The sequence below is a fragment of the Chlorocebus sabaeus genome, chromosome 5 (assembly GCF_047675955.1).
Source record: "Chlorocebus sabaeus isolate Y175 chromosome 5, mChlSab1.0.hap1, whole genome shotgun sequence".
In the NCBI taxonomy this organism is placed as follows: domain Eukaryota; kingdom Metazoa; phylum Chordata; class Mammalia; order Primates; family Cercopithecidae; genus Chlorocebus; species Chlorocebus sabaeus.
Window position 1 is genome coordinate 3,157,501 of NC_132908.1, and position 17,580 is coordinate 3,175,080.

Consider the following 17,580-nt stretch of genomic DNA (forward strand, 5'->3'; position numbering starts at 1 on the left):
AAAAAAAAAAAAGGCAAAAAGAGAGAAAGACTGGAGCTATCAAATAAAGGCTGAGCTAGGTATATTCCAAGAATACAAGGTTGGCCTTAAATTCAAGAAAATTATCAAAATAATTCATCATATTAACAGAATAAAAAAAGAAGTCAGGTGGCGATCTTAATGTTTGGAAGGGCGCTTCATGCAATTCACACCTGTGTTAACCGTTTGTTTGTTTTACAGGCAGAATCTTGCTCTGTCATCCAGGCTGGAGTGTATTGGTGCAATCTCGGCTCACTGCAACCTCCACCTCACGGGTTCAAGCAATTATCTCTGCCTCAGCCTCTGGAGTAGCTGGGGTTACAGGTGCCCACCACCACACCCAGCCAATTTTTGTATTTTTAGTGGAGTTGGGGTTTCACCATGTTGGCCAGGCTGGTCTCGAACTCCTGACCTCAGGTGAACCTTGGCCTCCCAAAATGCTGGGATTAGAGGCATGAGCCACCACGACCAGACAGAATCTTACTTTGTTACCCAGGCTGCAGCACAGTGGTTAGAACACAGCTGATAGCAGCCTCAACCTCCTCAGCTCAAGCAATACTCCCACCTCATGCACCAGCTAATTTTTTTGTGTTTTCTGTAGAGATGGGGCCTCACTATGTTGGCTAGGCTGGTCTCAAACTCCTGAGCTCAAGGGGTCCTCTCATGAGACATTGTGCCGGCCCATTATTTTCCTTCTTTGCTTCAACTGCTATCAGCTACCAGTTTCTGGACTGGAATGCCGTTTTTCCTCCTCTTTCTTGACTAGCCCCTTATTTTCTCTCCTATCTGAGCTTTAATGTCACTCCTAGACTCATTGTTCCCGTGTCAAGAACTCATCTATATCTGACAACACTGTTATGACAGCCTGTAATTTTTGAAAGTCTATTCATTTTATCTTTTATTTTTTCCAAGACAGGGTCTTGCTATGTTGCCCAGGCTGGAGTGCAGTGGTGTGATCTAGTTCACTGCAGTCTCAGCCTCCTGGACTCGGGAATTCTCCTACCTCAGATTTCCAAGTAGCTGGAACAACAGACGTGTGCCACCACACCCAGCTAATTTTATTTATTTATTTAGATGAAGTCTTATTCTGTCACCTAGGCTGGAATGCAGTGATGCGAACTCAGCTCATTGTAACCTCCACCTCCCAGATTCAAGCGATTCTCTTGCCTTAGCCTCCTGCATAGCTGGGATTATAGGCATGTACCACCACGCCAGACTATTTTTTTGTATTTTTAGTAGAGATAGGGTTTCACCATGCTGGCCAGGCTGGTCTTGAAGTCCTGACCTCTAGAGATCCACCCACCTCAGCCTTCCAAAGTGCTGGGATTACAGGTCTGAGCCACCATAGCCGGCCTGACTGATTTATTTAAATTTAGTTACCGGGTCTTTCTATGTTGCCTGGGATGGTCTTGAGCTCCTGGGCTCAAGTGATCCTCCCTCCTCAGACTCCCAAAATGCTAGATGTGCATCATTGGGCCAGCCTATTTTACTTTTTGTTTTAAAATAATTATAGATTCACAGTAAGTTGCCAAAAAGAAAAAAAAAAGTACAGAAAACTCTTGTGTAGCATTCACCCAGTTTTCCCTAAGACTTCCATGACTATGGTTCAACATCAACGCCAGAAAATGAACACTGGCTGTTTTTTAAAACATATTATTCTTGGTTATTTTCAATCTTCACTTTGAACTGTGTGCTCTTTATTTTCTGCCCGCCATTGTGCCCACCAACAAATTAGGTGTATGCTTTAACACATGATACCTACGATTTTTGAGAATAAAAAATTTGAGTCCATGTAGATAAATCTAGACCTGACTTGTTCTGTTTTATTTTATTTTATTTTACTTTATTTTATTTTATTTTATTTTATTTTATTTTATTTTATTTGAGACAGAGTCCTGCTCTTCTCGCCCAACTTTGAGTGCAGTGAGGCAATCTGGGCTCACTGCAACCTTCGCTTCCCGGGTTCAAATCATTCTCCTGCCTCAGCCTACCGAATATCTGGGATTGCAGGTGCATGCCACCAAGCCCAGACAATTTTCGTATTTTTAGTGGAGACAGAGTTTTACCATGTTGGCTAGATTGATCTCATTCCTGACCTCAAGTGATCTGCCGGCCTAGGCCTCCCAAGTTGCTGGGACTACAGGCATGAGCCACCCCGCTTGACTTGTTCTTTTTTGTTTCTTTTTGAGACGGAGTCGCGCTCTGTCGCTAAGTTGGAGTGCAGTGGCCCCATCTCAGCTCACTGCAACCTCCGCCTCTGGATTCAAGCGATTCCCCTGCTTCAGCCTCCCAAGTAGCTGAGACTACAGGCATGCGCCAGCTCGCTTGGCTAATTTTTTGTATTTTTAGTAGAGATGGGTTTTCACCGTGTTGGGCAGGCTGGTCTAGAACTCCTGACCTCGTGATCCGCCCGCCTCGGCCTCCCAAAGTTCTGGGATTACAGGTGTGAACCACTGCCCCCGGTCGACTTGTTCTTTTTTAAAAAATTAAAACATGGTCTGGGTCTTTTACTTTGGAAGAGGGGTGTTAACTTCAGAACTGTCCTAGGTTCAGTTCAGATCGCAGGGAGGGAAGGGGGTCGAAGAGGGAAGGAAGTTGGGCCTCTGTGCCCACTGCGCCCGCGAATCTGGGAGGCAGGGTGACCGGGTGCCCGGGCTCCATCCGCTGGGGCTGGGCCGCCCGCCTGCCCCCGCGCAGTACAGAGGCTCCTGCGGTGGGGAGGCGTCCATTGCGTTCACTTACTTCTCTGGGTCAACAAGTGAGGGATGCGGAGACTGAGTTAGCTGCGGCCACCCGGGCCCCCGGACACCGTCTTCATTCACTCCCACCCGCAGTCAAGCCCTTCTACCCGCAGTCCTTCCCTAAAAGAAGAAAAAGGGCCAGATGCGCGCTGTCCAGGATACTCAGTCCTGGATCCAGGAGGTCGCTGTGTAGAAACCGAACAACGTAGGAGAGGGAGGCAGGGCCTGCTTTTCCTGCGAAAGATTCTTTCATTCGCTCCATTGTTGTTCTTGCGTGCCGAATTTCCCAGGCTAACAAACAACAGCTGATCACGGCGGCCTGGGCTCCTCTGGGATTCCGACCCGGGGCCTCTCGCACCCAAAGCGAGACTCATACCTCTAGGCCAACAGACCTCGGTGGCAGGAAGCACCATCTTTGCTCCCCAACTCCCACACCCCCCTCTTTATCTTTCTGGAACCCAAAACTTTGTATTCTCCGCTCTCCATAAACGTCGATGCCAGCGCTGGGAGTGTGGCCGGGAACCCACGATCGCGGCAGCTAGAAGCCCAAACAGAGGGGAGGAGGGAGTCCTCGGAGTGGGACAGCGCTCAGCTCTGGGGTGGGGTTGATCTAGGGCAAAATAGGGCGGGCGGCCTGTGGCGATGGGCAGGACCCTCTCGCTCACCACACGCGGAGCTCGCTGGATCCTCTCCACACCCAGGCCGTGTCCACCGGCTTTCCAAACTGCTCACGTCCTTAAAGAAGGATCCAGAAGGTGTTACAGTATTGGCCCATCAGGATTTGAACCTGAGGCCCGCTCTCACCCTAATCATAACCTCAAAGCCACCAGCGCCTAAAGACAGAGTGAGAGAGAAACAGAGGCGGAGAGAGTGTGTGTCACTGTCATGCCCTTTGCCATCGCTGCTCATCCCCAGTGACCTCCCGGAACTTCCTCAATTCTTGCTGACAGAGGCAGAGACAGGACAGAGCTAGCTTCTGAGTCAGATCAGAGGCTCTGGGCTGCACCCGGGGAAGGCTATGGGGGCGCCTCTGCGATGGAGCCAGCCACCGACTGCAGTCGGATGCAAGGTGGGCTGGCCGCTCAGCCATCCTCCTAGGGCAAGGTCTTGGGTATGAGTCAGCAGCCCCAGGTTTGAACGCAGACCCGTTAACCCCGGGGCAGGGAAAAATACAGCCGGGAGCCCCAGGTTGCAGGTCTGACCCTGAGCATCCCCTACGGAGCCCAGTGTGGATGGGCTCTGTCTCCACCGGGCTGGTTCACCAAGGTCTCCCCGCAGCGAACCCAGAATTCTACCAATCACTTGGGTACAGGGATGAGCTCTATTCACTTCGGAATCAGCCGTCTGGCGCCAGATTGGAGGCAGGTGTCTGAAATGTCAGGGGAAGTTCACACCTGGGAGGCTCGTTGGTCTAGGGGTATGATTCTCGCTTCGGGTGCGAGAGGTCCCGGGTTCAAATCCCGGACGAGCCCCAAAAGTGGTTAGTTTTCCCCCGTCATTTTAGAGAATACAGAACTTGAAAATCGGGGACCAAGCCTGAAGCCTCATCCACCAGTCGCCTTGCTCCGCTTCAGGTCTGTCCAGGTCTGTGCCTTAGCTGCAAGGGACCAGGATGTTCCTGAGGCTGGCCTGGTTGACACTTGCCTCGGTCTCACTGGAGCCCTGCGCCCTTCTCCTCCTTCCCAGCCCCAGACCAGAGAAGCTGTACCCTCCGCAGCCCGGGTTGCTCAGCTCCACATGGTCTCCCGGTATGGAGGAGGCCGGTAGTTGGGTTGTGAGTGACCGGAGTGGGGTGCGCGGTCCAGGTGGGCCCTGGAGAGCTACTCGTTCCTCGACCTCCTCCCTTCGCCCTAGAAACCCACATCTCTGCGGGCCAAGGTGGATCCGCAGATGAAGCTCGTTGAGAGCAGGTCAAAGCTGCCTGACACCATGGCCCTCTGCTGCCCTGGCCAGGAAGGTAGCCAGGAGCCACACATGGCTCTTAAACACTTGAAATAAGGCTGGTCCACGTGAGATGTGCTGCTGTAAGTACGGAATACGCATCGGGATTTTGAAGACTTGGTAACAAAAAAATAAGATATCTCATTCTCTCATTACACATGGAAATTAGATTTCACATCTACGGTATTGAATAATATGCACACATATGAAAAACATGTGTATGTTATACCTAAACATACATAGTTTATATATGTTTATATTATATGTAGCATATATGTATCATATAATTCTATTAGTAATATGATTATATCATAATATAATTTTATTATATGATTATAATTTTCTTTGAGACAAGGTCTGGCTCTGTCCTCCAGGCTGGAGTGCAGTGGCATCATCTCGGCTCACTGCAACCTGTGCCTCCACAGTTCAAGCGATTCTCCTTCCTGAGCTTCCTAAGTAACTTGGAGTATAGGTGGGCACCACCACGCCTGGCTAATTTTTTTTTTTTTTTTTTTGAGACGGAGTCTTGGTCTGTCGCCCAGACTGGAGTGCAGTGGCCAGATCTCAGCTCACTGCAAGCTCCTGCCTCAGCCTCCTGAGCAGCTGGGACTATAGGCGCCCGCCACCTCGCCTGGCTAGTTTTTTTTTGTATTTTTTAGTAGAGACGGGGTTTCACCGTGTTAGCCAGGATGGTCTCATCTCCTGACCTCGTGATCCGCCCGTCTCGGCCTCCCAAAGTGCTGGGATTACAGGCTTGAGCCACCGCGCCTGGCCTGAGTTTCTTCTTTCACCAAGTCTTGCATTGCCAGGGGCAGAGAGCTGGGAGGAAAAGATGTACCCTCGGGGTACATCTAAAAGGTACCAACAAGTCTGCATTTGCCAGGGGCCTCTACCTCCACAGATAGAAGGTAGATTCTGGGAGAGACAGCCAGAATCAAAACATACGCCCAACGTGGGGCTCGAACCCACGACCCTGAGATTAAGAGTCTCATGCTCTACCGACTGAGCTAGCCGGGCTTCCTCATGGATTCCTTTCTATATCTACAAATGGACTGGGTGGCCTAAGGGTGGTAAAAACAAAGTGAGGTAATGAATCAGTCCCAGAAACCAGAGTGCACTTGGGGTCCCCCACAGCAGCCTCAGTCTCCACCGACGCCCCCACTAGTGCAGGACTTCCTTCACCACCCTGCGTTCTCCCATAAATGGGGGTGACCCGCCAGAGTCTCCTTCGGCACCACGCTGGCATGAATCTGTGTTCTCCCAATCCGTGCCCTCCGCTGAAATGGCCTTCTTTCAGAAAGAGAAAAAATGTCCCCAGACTGCGACTGCACGCACTTAAAGAGTCAATGACAACCCTTTTTTTTTTTTTTTTTTTTTTTTGAGGCCACTTGAGTTACAGGCACAGGAGAGTTCTACTGTGTATTGGCCATCCTTGCAGTTGCAGACAGAATGCCCAGAACTCACTGGGACTCACAGAAGCCCTTGCAATACTACTCCGCACTGTAACCTACCGTGATATGCATCGAGTTGTTCCATTTCCATTACTGTGTGCTTTTATATCTAGAACTATTTGGTTCTTTTTTCAATCTAGAAGGTTGGAAGTCCTGTTGTCAAAGATATTTTCTTTATTGCCTTTCATATTTTTAGACACTGCAGGAATAGTTGTATTATAAGTCTGATACACTTTGCATCTGAAATGTTTGCAATTTAGTTTCTGTTCCTGTTAATGAGTTGTTGCTCCTGGTACCTTGTTTCCTTGTTAATTTTTAGGGTGCAGTGTTCATTTTCCTTGTAAATTTCTTTGTGTAGGAATTTCTGTGAGATCTGGAATACAAATGTATTTGTCCACACACACACACAAATTATTCTTTGCTTCTGCAGGGGCTCAAGGGCATAACCAGAGATTGGTCACTTTAAATTGGCTTGAGTTTCTTTCCACTTGGTTCTCAAGTGCTCAAAATTGGATTATTTATGACTCTTGGTTCATGGCATGTTCTCAAACCCAGGATCCCAAACAAAAAGGAAGATTCTGCCGGTGGATTTTGTCCTCAGAGTAGATGCGAGGAGGCTCCAGTCCTGGTGGGCGCTAGGACTCAGGACGCGGATACCCGGGCTCCTGGGTTCGGTCTGCACTCCTTCCAGAACTAGGATGGGGGAGCAGAGGAGCCCCAGAAGGCTACACGCAGGTGAGGAGTGTCGGGATGTGGGGAGGGAGAGGACTCTGGACCCCAGATGCAAACACCCATAGCCCTTCTCCTCTGCTCAGGTGCCCGGCTTTCTCCCGTTAAGGCTCTAGCCGCCGGAGCCAGGGACACTGGGTGGAAATCCCAGGGTAGACCTTTTAAGGTATCTGACTGTGAAGACTCGGCTCTTACTGTATATAGGGAGGACTTACCTCTTCTTCAGTGCCTAGAGTGAGTTCCTACTGACGAAAGTAGTGTCACAAAAAATAAAAATAAAAAAGCAGAAAACAAAATAAGCTTATCAGGGGATGGGGCTCTGGCGACACTGGCGACAAAACTCCAAATAAATTTTAAATGTGGCACTGGGTGGTGTCAGACAGCTTTGGGTCTTTGTACAAATTATCTTCGAAGTCTGGGCGCGGTGACTCACGCCTGCAATCCTAGCACTTTGGCAGGCCCAGGCGGGCTGATCACCTGAGGTAAGGAGTTGGAGACCAGCCTGGCCAACACGGAGAAACCCCGTCTCTACTTAAAACACACACACACACACACACACACAAATTAGCCAGGCATGGTGGTACGTGCCTGTAGTCCCAGCTACCTGGGAGACTGAGGCAGGAGAATTGCTTGAACCCAGGAGGAGGAGGTTGCAGTGAGATGAGATCATACCACTGCACTTCAGCTGGGTCCACAGAGACACCGTCTCAAAACAAGCAAACAAACATGGAAGGACTCGGACTGCGCTGACCTGTCAGAGTTATTTGGATCTCTGATCTTCATCTAAAGTAGGAAAGGGTAGAAACCGATGTTTTGGACCAAAAGCCAGGCTCGTTCGGGATTTGAACCTAGGACCTCTCTCATTCTAAGCTAGAATCATACCCCTAGACCAACGAACCACGCACTCTGGTGTCTCCCGCTTCTCTCTGTGGCCTTTCTGGCGTCCTCGTGGCGAGAGGTGGGGACCCAGCAGAGCAGAGCTAGGAGGAGACTCCGGTTTCCTGAAGTCTGGAAGAGACAAGTTCAAGCGCGGGTGGGCGCGGAGGGAGCCCTGAGCCCCCGCTTCTCCCTGCGCCACACAAAATGGGGAGCATCCCCTGTGCCCCCACAATCCGGGACGCCCCGGGCCCTCGCCCGCCTCCGCCACTCAGCCCTGGGCTGGGGATCCGCGCGTCACGCCGCGTAGTGAGGAGCTCCAGCTCCGACGGGACATGGGAACGTCTCAAGAGCGGGCAGCTGCTGCGCTGAGGGTCCGCGAACCGCGACCACTGGACGCCCGCCTTGGAAACGCTGCAGCCCCGCGGCGTGGTGCCGATGGGTGGTCAGTAAAGGCCTGGAGACTGCACCAGGAACCAGCCACCAGGCCCGCTACCTCGCCGCGTCCCACGCTTCTCCTGCTCCGCTCCTCCCTTCTTCCCCAGGGAAGCCAAAACCCAGAAGGAGAGCTTCCCACACGGAACCTCAATTCAAGAGGCTAACACTGAGCGCCGCTTGGCTCCATTAGGCCCGCGGCGCCCGCCGGAGTCAGCGATGTACCTCCTTCCCCTTCACTGGGGAACTGGCGGAACCTCCAGTCACCAGGACGTGGGGAAGCAGAGGCTCCTTGGCGCAGCAGAGGCCGCGTCCAGGCGTCGGTTCCGGGGCACCTTTTGCTGTCACTCTGTCCTTCTCTGTGTCCAAATTTCACCCGCAGCCCGAGAATCCGGCAGATCTGGACTGAAAGGATCTCCTCCTCCCCTCCAGATCCAAGCCTCGAATTTCCTGGCTCTCAGTGCGAAGGCCTCGGGGTCTGGGCGTGGAGACGGGAGCCGAGACCCCCACCCCGCCAGGACACACTAAAGTGCTGCCGGAGGATGCCCGGGCCTTCGCCCCTCAGTCTCTCCCTCACTCCCCTCCCACTGGCCCCACCGCCACACATATTACTCCCCGCAATACCATGCAATTTTAAACCTTGGTAGGGCTCACCTGGGACTGGAGCCGCCATACTCTCGAACCCTACGAAAAATGTATGCCCATAAATAAACGAGCCCGGCGCATTCTTCCTTATTCTAAATAACCTCCTCCTGCTGCTCGGGGTCGTCTCCTTTAACCACGGTTAACGCAGTTGGCAGATTCAGGCCCGTCCGTCTGCGTCCCGGGACCCCGGGAGGTCCCCACTGAGGCTCTGCCAACAGCAGCTTCCCTTCGCCTTCCTAGTGTCCTGTCCTTGCTGAAAATGCGAAAGGGGAAAAAAGAGAAGGAAAATGGGCTCGTCTGGGATTTGAACTCGGGACCTCTCGTACCCAAAGCGAGACTCATACCCCTAGACCAACCAACCGCGCTTTAATTTTTTTTTTTTTTTTTTTTTTTTTTTTTTTTTGACATGTCCTTCCGCCCTTGGTGCAGAGAGAGACTCTTTCCATCGCCCCAGTAGCTCAGTCCTTAGAGGTCGCACCTGCGAATCTGGACTTGTGGGTTCGCGGCCACCCTCAGATTTCCGAGGTAGGCTTTACTCCTGCTGGATAAACCAACAAGGTTACGCCCTGAGGTCATGAGCTGGTGGTTTAAATGTCGTGCTGATATGAAATACAGATGCATTTGCCTATTACTAAGGTAAAAGGATTTCCAGGCAGAATAGTGATGTCAGAAATCACAAAAGAAATGAACAGATTTCACCCAAGTTTTTAAAACGGCAAATGATGATTCAAAGAAAATACAATCTGAATGACAAATCAAGGGCTTATCAAGGGCTTATTACTGGGCTTCATAGATTTTTTTTTTTTTTTTTTGAGACAGTTTCATTCTTGTTGCCCAGGCTGGAGTGCAGTGGCACAATCTCGGCTCACCGCAACCTCTGCCTCCTGAGTTCAAGCAATTCTCCTGCCTCAGCCTCCCGAGTAGGTGAGACTACAGGAGTGTACCACCATACCCGGCTAAGTTTTGTAATTTTAGTAGAGACAGGGTCTCACCACCTTGGCCAGGCTGGTCTTGTACTCCTGACCTTAAGCGATCCATCCACCTCGGCCTCTCAAAGTGCTGGGATTACAGGTGTGAGTTTGAGACCAGCCTGGGCAACATAGTGAGACCTCGTTCCTACAAAAAAATAAAAATAAAAATAAAAAAATTCGTCGACCAGACATGGTGGCTCACTACTGTAATCCCAGCACTTTGGGAGGCCCAGGTGGGCAGATAACCTGAGGTCAGGAGTTTGAGAGCAGCCTGGTCAATATGGTGAAACCCCATCTCTACAAAACTATGGAAATCAGCCGGGAGTAGTGGCAAACACCTGTAATCCCAGCTATTCAGGAGACTGAGGCAGAAGAATTGCTTGAACCCAAGAGGCGGAGGTTGCAGTGAGCCGAGATGGTACCACTGCATTCCAGCCTAGGCGACAGAGCAAAACTCCATCTCAAAAAAAAAAAAAAAAAAAAAGAGTCGAGTGTGGTGACAATCACCCATAGTCCCAGCTACTCAGGAGGCTGAAGTAGGAGGATCTCTTGAGCCCTGGAGGTGGAGGCTTGTAGTGAGCCATGTTCATGCCACTGTCCTCCAGCCTGGGTAACAAACCTTGTCTCAAAATAATAATAATAATAATAATAATTATTATTATTTGGATCTTGAATAGAGGCATACACAGAGGGAAGATGACATGAAGGCTCAGGGAGAAGACAGCTGTCCCCAAGCCAAGGAAGGAGGCCTCAGCACCAACCAACCCTGCCCATACCTAGTCTCAGACTCCAGCCTCCAGAATAGTGAGAAAATAAATTTCTGTTATTTTTGTCCACTCAGTCTATGGTACTGTTATGGCGACCCTAGCAAACTAATAAAGTATTATTCAATAATATTAAATATTATTCAGTCATAATTAGGAATGAATTACTGACATACGCAACAAGGATGAACCTTGAATGCATTATGTTAAGTGAGAGAAGCCAGACATGAAAGACCACTATTGTATAATTCCATTTATATGAAATGTAGAGGACAGGCAAATTCGTGGAGACAGAAAGCATACTAGTGGTTGCCAGAAGATGGGAGGAGGGAGGAACAGGGAGGACAGCTAATGGGTACTGAATTGGGATGATGAAAACATTCTAGAACTAGATAGTGGTGACTGTTGCACAATCTCATGAATATATAAAAACCACTCAATTACACATTTTAGTGAATTTTATGGTTTGTGTAGTATATCTCAATTATCAATATACTGAGTCAAAGCATATGCCAAAATTGGAGAATTCAGACATATATTCCCCACTGGCTTCTGTGGTAAGGCTAAGAGATAAACTAGGCCTAGAATGGAACTGATACTGTGGGCAGTTCAGAAAGTGGGGAAAGAAACTTTACTAGTGAGGTGAGTGGTTTTCCATGTTTATTGGCCATCTGTGCATGTCTCTGTGGGTGTATGTGTGTTTGCTTTCCTTTTTCTGTGAATTACCTGTTGGTGTGCAAAGACAGCTATTCATGTGGTTCTGTAGCCAGACTTTCCAGGGCACTTCCTGGCTGTGTGAACTTGAACTACTTTCTTAACCTTTCCAGGGCTTCAATTGTGTCATCTGTAGACATGAAGATAATGGTGTTCTCCTTGTGCATCTGTTGAAAACAGCATGAGGCTGGGTGCAGTGGCTCATGCCTGTAATCCCAGCACTTTGGGAGGCCGAGGCAGGCGAATAACCTGAGGTTGGGAGTTCAAGACCAGCCTGACCAACATGGGGAAACCCTGTCTCTACTAAAAATACAAAAATTAGCCGGGCATGATGGCACATGCCAGTAATCCCAGCTACTCAGGAGGCTGAGGCAGTAGAATCGCTTGAACCCAGGAGGCAGAGGTTGCGGTGAGCCAAGATCACACCATTGCACTCCAGCCTGGGCAAAAAGAGCGAAACTCCACACACACACACACACACACACACACACACAAAGAAAAAAAAAAAAAGAAAGAAAGAGAGAGAGAGAGATAAAGAAAGAGAGACAGAAAGAGAGAAAGAAAACAGCATGAGTTAGCTCATGGAAACCAGCAGAGTCCAGTCCCTGTTCAGTAACTGACAAGAACGAGCAGTTGGAATCTTGGAATCTGTTCTCAGTTTCCCTCTTTTTTTGAATTTTTTAAATTAAAAAAAAATTTTTTTAGACAGGGTCTCACCCTGTCAGACTGAAGGGCAGTGGCACAGTGTCAGCTCACTCTAACCTCCACCTCCTGGGTTCAAGCGATTCTAGTGCCTCAGCCTCCTGAGTAGCTGGGACTACAGGCACGCGCCACCACACCCTGCTGATTTTTGTGTTTTTAGTAGACAGCAGTCTTGCATGTTGGCCAGGCTGGTTTCGAATTCCTGGATTCAAGTGATCCACCCGTCTTGGCCTCCCAAAGTGCCAGGACTACAGGCAGGAGGTACCGAGCCCAGCCTCCTTCACTTTTCTGTGACTTCCAGAGCAGGCAATCCGTAGGACCCGGGGAAAGATGCCTGCAGGTGACTAGACAGGGTTCTCCCTGGCCTCCTTTGAGTCTCAAGAAAGTCACTGAAGCAGCGGGCTGCCTTTTTTAACGCCTCACCCCAGCCTCCAGACACACCCATTGCACCATGTACTGCTGCTTGGGAAACTTTGTCACGGAAATCCAGTGTTTCCAGTTTCTGAGTCCCGAAACTCTTCCCATGCAAGCTCTAGGACAATCTTTTTTTCTCCGGTCTCCCCACTTCAAGGCTCAGTTGTTTTCCACCTAGGGTCCTTAGGGCCAGCCCAGGGCTACACTTGTCTGCCAGAGAGGCTGCGGCAAGCAGCGTTTATGCTCCATAGTCCCAGGTAAGGAAGACGAAGCCGTTTCTGTCATAGATCTTCATTGCTTTTCTTTTCTTAAATGTCTTTTAAAAATATGCCTATATATTGGCCGGGTGCGGTGGCTCACGCCTGCAATCCCAGCACTTTGGGAGGCCGAGGAGGGCGGATCACGAGGTCAGGAGATCGAGACCATCCTGGCTGACACAGCGAAACCCCGTCTCTAATAAAAAAAAAAGTACGAAAAATTAGCCGGGCGCGGTGGCAGCCACCTGTAGTCCCAGCTACTTGGGAGACTGAGGCAGGGGAATGGTGTGAACCCGGGAGACGGAGCTTGCAGTGAGCCGACATTGCGCCACCGCACTCCAGCCTGGGTGACAGAGCCAGACTCCATCTCAAAAAAAAGCCTATATATATTTTAAAGGATTTGAAATCTGCGTAACCCAGTAATAAGCCCTAAGTTTGTAATTTAGATTGTATTTTCTTTGGATCGTCATTTGCCGTTTTAAAAACTTGGGTAAAATCTGTACATTTCCTTTGTGATTTCTGACATCACTATTCTGCCTGGAAATCCTTTTACCTTAGTAATAGGCAAATGCACCTGTATTTCATATCAGCACATTTAAACCACCAGTTCGTAACCTCAGCGGGTAACCTTGTTAGTTTATCCAGCAGGAGTAAAGCCTGCCTCGGAAATCTGAGGGTGGCCGCGAACCCACAAGTCCAGATTTGCAGGTGCGCGCGCTAAAGACTGAGCTACTGGGCCGATGGAGAGAGTCTTCCTCTGCGTCAGGGACGGAAAGACGTATCTCCCACCAAAAAACAAAAACAATAAATGAGAGGCCGGCGGCTCGTTGGTCTAGGGGTATGATTCTCGCTTTCGGTGAGAGAGGTTCTGGGTTCAAATCCCAGACGAGCCCCTTTTTCCTTTTCTCTCTTTTCGCATTTTCAGCAAGGACGTGAGACTAGGAAGGCGGAGGTAGGCTCCTGTTGGCAGGGCCTCACTGGAGACCTCCCGGGGTCCCGGGACGCGGACGGACGGGCCTGAATCGCTCGCCTTGCTGAAATGGGATCCAGGGCGGCCAACTGCTGCAACCGCTGTTAAAGGAGACGACCCCGAGCAGCAGGAGGAGGTTATTTATAAGGAGATTATTTAGAATAAGGAAGAATGCGCCGGGCTCATTGGTCGCTCCAGGGGCATAAATTTTTTCTAGGATTCCAGAGTATGGCGGCCCCAGTCCCAGGTGAGCCCTACTCCGCTTAAAATTTCAGTTTATTCGGAGAAGGGGAGAACACGGGAAGCGGGGGAGAAGGAAGGGGAGTGAGTGAGAGGAGGGAGGAGGGGAAGACTGGGCATCCGCGGGCAGCACTTCAGTGGGCCCTGGAGGGGTGGGGGTCTTGGCCCCTGTCTCCACGCCCAGACCCCGGGGCCTTCCCACTGAGAGCCAGGAAATTCGCAGCTTGGATCTGAAGGGGACGGGGAGCCCCTTTTAGCCCAGATCTGCCGGATTCTCGAGAATCAGGTGAAATCTGGATACAGGGCAGGGCAGAGTGCCAGTAAAGGGTGCCCCGGAACCGACGCCCGACGCCTGCTGCCCCACGGGCTTCATTCTTCCTCCTCCTCACGTCCTGGGAACAGGAGGTCCCTCCAGCTCCCCCCAGTGAAGGGCAAGGGGGCGGATCGCTGAATCGCCCGTGGTGCGCGGTGTGGATGGTGGCCTAAGCCGTCTTCTCCGAGGGCTCAGCCATCCTGGGAGCTTGAGGTCAGGCGGGCGCTGCGGGGCTGGTTTAGTCGGTGGAGCAAAGAGACTCTCAGCGTCAGCCTTTAGGGTTGGAGGCCCATGTAAAAAGTTCGCTTTCTGGGTTTTGGCTTCCCTGGGGAGAAAGGGGGACAGGAGCCGGAGAAGCGAGGGGTGCGGCGAGGTAGGGGGCCTGGTGGCTGGTGCCTCGTGCACTCGGCAGGCCTTTATTGAACACCCATTGGTGCCACGCTGAGGGACTGCAGCCTTTCCAAGGCGGGCATCCAGTGATCGCGGCTCGCAGACCCTCAGCGCAGCCGCTGCCTGCTATTGGGAGGTTCCCATGTCCTGCGGAAGCTGGAGCTCCTCACTGCTCTGCGCTCAGACGCCGAATCCCCAGCCCAGGGCCGAGTGACGGCAGCGGGCGAGGACCCACGGAGCTCTCGGATTGTCGGAGAGCCAGGGCTGCTCCCCGTTTTGTCCGGTGCGGAGGAGGGGCCGGGGCTCTGGGCTCCTGCCACGTCCATCTGCCCTTGAAATTGCCCCTTCCAGGCGGGTCTGAAATAAGAGTCTACTCACTGGGGTCCTGCTGGGTTTGCCCCTGCCGCCCCCAGGATGCTAGGACGCCCACAAAGATAACCTTACCTTATAAGTTGTGTGGCTCGTTGGTCTAGGGGTATGATTCTCGCTTAGGGTGCGAGAGGTCCCGGGTTCAAATCCCGGACGAGCCCGGCTTTTGGTCCAGGGGAAAAGTCGTTTCCTGCTCTTTTTTAGATTCGGCTCGGCCTACAGACCTCAGCGCTAGACATCGACGCCCTTCAAAGGTAATTTGTACAAAGGTCTCAAGCTATGTTGACGCCGCCTACTATCTTACTACCTCTTCTTAAAATTCATCTAGAGTTCTGTCACCAGTGTTGCCAGAGCCCTTTTGACAAGCTATTTTTTGTCCTTTGTTTGGTTTTTGGTGGTTTTTTGTTTTGTTTTGTTTTGTTTTTTTGTTACTTCTGTCAGTGCAAACTCAAGGCACCAAAGAAGAGACAAGTCCCTATATATAATAAGAGCTGAATCTTCACAGTCAGACACCTTAAAAGGTCCAGTCTGGGACTCCCACCCACTATCCCTGGCTCTAGCAGTCACAGTCTTAAGGAGAGAGGGAGCCGGACACTTGAGCAGAGGAGATGGGATATGGGCGTTTGTATCTGGGGTCCAGAGGCCTCTCCCTCCCGACATCCCATCACTCCTCACCTGCGTGTAGCCTCCTGGGGCTGCTCTGCTCCCCTGTCCTAGTTTTGGAAGGAGTACGGACTGAACCCTGGAGCCCGGGTACCTGGTCCTGAGTCCCAGCACCCACCAGGACTGGGGCCTCCTCTGATCTACTCTGAGGACAGATTCTATTGGCAGGGACTTCATTTTTGTTTGGGACTCTGGGTTTGAGAACATACTCTCAACCAAGAATCAAAGAAATTTACAAGGAAAATGGACCCAGCACAAGGAGGCTGGGTGCGGTGGCCCATGCCTGAAATCCCAGCACTTTGGGAGGCTGAGGCGGGTGAATCACCTGATGTCAGGAGTTTGAGACCATCCTGGCCAACACGATAAAACCCTGTCTCTACTAAAAATACAAAAATTAGTCGGGCATGGTGGCAGGCGCCTGTAACCCCAGCTACTAGGGAGGTTGAGGCAGGAGAATCGCTTGAACCCGGGAGACAGAGGTTGCAGTGAGCCGAAATGGCGCCAGTGTACTCCAGCCTGCTGGGTGAGAAGGTGAGACTCCATCTAAAAAAAAAAAAAAAAAGCAAGCAGAACAAGGTATCATGAACAACAAGTCATCAACAGTAGACAACAGAAGCAAAATTGCAAACATTTTAGATGCAGAGTATTAGGAAGATTGTAATACAATTATCCTTATGAAAGGCAATAAATAAAATAATCTTTGACAACAGGACCTATGTAAAATGCTCTCCTTTCAACCTTCTAGTTTGAAAAAAGAACCAAATAGTTCTAGATATAAAAGCACACAGTAATGGAAATGGAACAGCTATATGCACGTCACAGTAGGTTACAGTGCGGAGCGGCACCTGCGGGGGCTTCTGCGAGCTCCAAGTGAGCTTCAGGCATTTTGTCTGCATCTCTGAGGATGGGTTCATTTGCCGTACACACAGCAGAACTCTCCTGTTCCTGTAATTCGAGTGGTCTCAAAAAAGAGGTTGTCATTGACTTTTAGGTGCGTGCAGTGTGGGTATGTTTTTTCTCTTTCTGAAAGGAGGACATTTCAGCGGACGGCAGAGAATACAGATTTATGCCGGAGCGGTGGGGAAGGAGCCTCTGGCGGGTCATCCGCATTTATGGGAGATCGCAGAGTGGTGAGCGAAGTCTTACACCGGCGGGGGCATCCGTGCGGAATTGAAACTGTTGCGGGGGACCCCCAGTCGCCCTGGTTTCTGGGTCTGATTCATTATGTCATTTAGTTTCTACTATTCTCATGCCACCCCGCCAATTACTAGACATAAAGCGTCCGTAAGGGAGCCCGGCTAGCTCAGTCGGTAGAGCATGAGACTCTTAATCTCAGGGTCGTGGGTTCGAGCCCCACGTTGGGCGACTTGTTTTCTTCCTTGCTACCTTGGAGTTCTGGAAACAGCCAGCGTTTAATGAACACTGCTAGGTGCCACATCGCGCTCTGTGATGGTATCCCCTCAATCATTGAATTTTGGTCCCCACTCGCTCGCAGCAGAGAGGATTGTCCGTGAAGTGACCAAAGGCAACACCGGGATTGGCTGGTTGCCAGCCGGGGGCAGAGGGGCGGGGGCGGGTGAGAACGGAGGGGCCACAGGATGGGTATGAGGGGCGCAGGGGCCTCTCCCCACTTTGTGCGGTGCGGGGAGGTACCCGGGCGCTGGCCCACCTGCTGTTGAATTTATCCCTTTCCAGCAAGCCTGCAATCCCAGTCTTCTCTCACTTTGCTTTCGCCGGCTTCAGCTGTACGGCTCCAAGTACTCCACCACTGCCCCAAAGAAAAGTTAGTCTTTTACTACCATGGCTCGTTGGTCTACGGGTATGATTCTCGTTTAGGGTGTGAGAGGTCCCGGGTTCAAATCCCAGAGGGGCCCTTCTTCTTGTGTTTTGAGACTCTGTCGAGTCTCGCTCGGTCGCCCAGGCTGGCGTGCAGTGGCGCTATCTGGACTCAATGCAATCTCTGCCTCCCGGTTCACG

At 50.9% G+C, this 17,580-nt stretch overlaps 5 non-coding genes across 5 annotated transcripts; 4 read left to right on the plus strand and 1 right to left on the minus strand.

Annotated features, from left to right (window-relative positions):
• The first annotated feature begins 4,159 nt into the window (after positions 1-4,159).
• TRNAP-CGG (transfer RNA proline (anticodon CGG)) lies at positions 4,160-4,231 on the plus strand. The gene has a single exon. It is a non-coding gene; the product is annotated as a tRNA-Pro (tRNA).
• Positions 4,232-5,644: 1,413 nt separating this feature from the next.
• Positions 5,645-5,717, minus strand: TRNAK-CUU (transfer RNA lysine (anticodon CUU)). The gene has a single exon. It is a non-coding gene; the product is annotated as a tRNA-Lys (tRNA).
• Positions 5,718-13,479: 7,762 nt separating this feature from the next.
• On the plus strand, positions 13,480-13,551 carry TRNAR-UCG (transfer RNA arginine (anticodon UCG)). The gene has a single exon. It is a non-coding gene; the product is annotated as a tRNA-Arg (tRNA).
• Positions 13,552-15,029: 1,478 nt separating this feature from the next.
• TRNAP-AGG (transfer RNA proline (anticodon AGG)) lies at positions 15,030-15,101 on the plus strand. The gene has a single exon. It is a non-coding gene; the product is annotated as a tRNA-Pro (tRNA).
• Positions 15,102-16,895: 1,794 nt separating this feature from the next.
• TRNAK-CUU (transfer RNA lysine (anticodon CUU)) lies at positions 16,896-16,968 on the plus strand. Its single transcript has one exon. It is a non-coding gene; the product is annotated as a tRNA-Lys (tRNA).
• Positions 16,969-17,580: the final 612 nt, after the last annotated feature.